Here is a 2,804-nt window from a genome sequence, read left to right as displayed (position 1 = left end):
AAGGAGAAGAGAATAGAGATATATGAGGAATGTTTCTATATCTCATTGGAATTGAGTTAGTATAAGTCTGAAGTGGATTCTGGTGAGTTAAGAGGTATATAGTAAGCCCTAGAGCAATCATTAAGAAAATAACTCAGGGTGGGAAGAGTAGCACCAGCCAGGCAGCCCAGTTTCGTGAAGGCTCTCAGCGCGCCATAGCCCGCAGGCACCTAGCACATGCCTGCCCCGCGGCCATGATGCCCAAGGGGAAGATCAGCTCCCCCAACGGTGCAGCGAATGAGGAGTGCAAGAGGAGATCAGCGAGGTTGTCAGCTAAACCTGCTCCTGAAAAAGTGGAAATGAAGCCCAAAAAGGCAGCAGGAAAGAAATCTTCAGACAAAAAGGTACAAACAAAAGAGAAAAAGAGAGCAAAGGGAAGACAGGCCCAAGTGGCTAACTAAGAAACTAAAGAAGACTTACCTGCAGAAAAAAGGAGAAACTAAAAACGAGGAGCATGCAGACTCTGATGAAGCAGGAGAAAGAAGCCAAGTCTGATTCATGTCATATACCATGTCTTATCGGTGGTCCCTGTCTCCCTTCTTGTACGATCCAGAGGAATATTTTTATCAACTGTTTTGTAAATGCAAGTTTTTTAGTAACTCTAGAAACATTTTTAAGAAGGAGGGAATCCTGCCTCATCCCATTTTTTAGGTGTAAATGCCTTTTTTTTAAGAGGTGAAATCATTTGCTGGTGGTTTATTTTTTGGTACAACCAGAAAATAGTGGGATATTGAATATGGGAGGCTTTGACTGTCTTGGGTGTCAGCTTAACTTTCCATAGATGAGGGTAGTTTTTATATCCTATAATACTGAGCATACTAAATGGCAGTTTGGTTGTGCACTTAATATGTCTTGAACGTTTTAAATTACTTCTATTCCCATGTTGTTTTTGGTAGAATTGTTTCCTAAAGAAAACCATTCTTTGGTCTTGGATCTGCCTGTCAGAATTTTGTGCACTCTGTAACATCTTTGGTCACGGTAGTCCAGTTTTCCTAGTAACTTTGTTAATGTGCTGTGAAAGATTGAAAATTTGAGTATGTAGTGTACACGATATTAAATTGTGAATTAGTGGGATTTACAATGCAACAGGTGTCAACATTTGAAAATATTGGTACTTGACATCCTGTTAAGGGAAATTTGCCTCAAGATTTTAAGCTGGCAAGTCACTGGAATAACCATTTAGAAAAGAATCACAACTACATGATTTTTTAGATTTTAGGTACATATTTTAAGAATTGTGTACAGATTGAAAGGTCTGTGTACTAATCCCCAAAACAACCAATAAAATCTCAATTATGAAATAAAAAAAGAAAATAACTCAAAAATATATTAAAAATTAATTAAAAGAATTAAAATATTACACTAGAAAATATTCACTTAATGCAAAAGAAGGCAGTAAAGGAGCAGTAGAGGAACAAAAAGACATGAGACATTTAGAAAACAAAAAGTAAAATGGCAGATGTAAATCATCCACATGCGTCAATAACATTAGAAGTGAATAGATTGGGGCCGGCCTCATGGTTTAGCGGTTAAGTGCGGGCACTCTGCTGCTGGTGGCCCGGGTTCGGATCCCAGGTGTGCACCGATGCACTGCTTCTCCAGCCATGCTGAAGCCGTGTCCCACATACAGCAACTAGAAGGACGTGCAGATATGACATACAACTATCTACTGGGGCTTTGGGGGAAAAAATAAATAAATAAAAAATTAAAAAAAAAAGTGAATAGATTAAAGAATTTAATAAAAAGGCAGACAATGTCAGACTAGATTTTTTAAAAAAACAACTATATGCTATTGAACTTTAGATTTAAGGATACAAATGAGAAGCCAGAGTGGCTATGCTAATATCAGACAAAATAGACTTTAAAACAAAAAATGTTACTAGAGATAAACAGGAATATTTATAATGATAAAAGGCACAATCCATTGAGAAAATGTAACAATTATAAACCTATGTGCATCTAATGACAGAACCTCAAAATACATGAAGCAAAACTGACAGAAATGAAAGGAGAAATAGTTCAACAATAATGGTTGGCCACTTCAATACCCCACTTTCAGTAATGGAAAGAACAGTGAGACAGAATATCAACAAGGAAATAGAAAACTTGAAAATGCTAAAAACCAACTAGATCTGACAGTCATTTATAGAACACTCCACCCCAAAACAGCAGAATATAATTCTTCTCAGGTTCGTAGGGAAAATTCTCCGGAATAGACCATATGCTAGTCCATAAAACAATTTTCAATAAACTTAAAAGGATATAAATACCACAAAATATATTCTCTGGCCACAAGGGAATGAAATTAGAAATCAACAACAGAAAGAAATTTGGGAAACTCACAAATATGCAGAAATTAAATGACATATTCCTAAATAACCAATGAGTCAAAGAAGAAATCACAAAGGAAATTAGAAAATACTTTGAGATGAATGAAAACGAAGATACAACGTACCAAAATGAATGTGATTCAATTAAAGCAGTGATTAGAGGGAAATTTAGAGCTCTAAATTGCTCTATATTAAAAAAGAAGAAAGGTCTCAAATCAATAACCTAAACCTCTACCTTAAGACACTGGAGAAAGAAGAGCAAACTAAACCAAAAGCAAAAATAAAGAAGGAAATAGTAAAGATTAAAGTGGAAATTAATGAAAGAGAAAATTAAAAAGAATAGAAAAAAATCAACAAAACCAAAAGTTGCTTCTTTCCAAAAAATCAACAAAATTGATTTTGTTGGACAAAGCTTTAGCTAGATTGACTGAGAAA

At 35.5% G+C, this 2,804-nt stretch overlaps 1 pseudogene; it reads left to right on the top strand.

Moving 5' to 3' along the window:
• The first annotated feature begins 236 nt into the window (after positions 1–236).
• Positions 237–534, top strand: LOC131412283 (non-histone chromosomal protein HMG-14-like; annotated as a pseudogene).
• Positions 535–2,804: the final 2,270 nt, after the last annotated feature.

This window comes from Diceros bicornis, chromosome 12 (assembly GCF_020826845.1).
Source record: "Diceros bicornis minor isolate mBicDic1 chromosome 12, mDicBic1.mat.cur, whole genome shotgun sequence".
In the NCBI taxonomy this organism is placed as follows: domain Eukaryota; kingdom Metazoa; phylum Chordata; class Mammalia; order Perissodactyla; family Rhinocerotidae; genus Diceros; species Diceros bicornis.
This window is presented reverse-complemented; position numbering and strand designations above follow the sequence as displayed.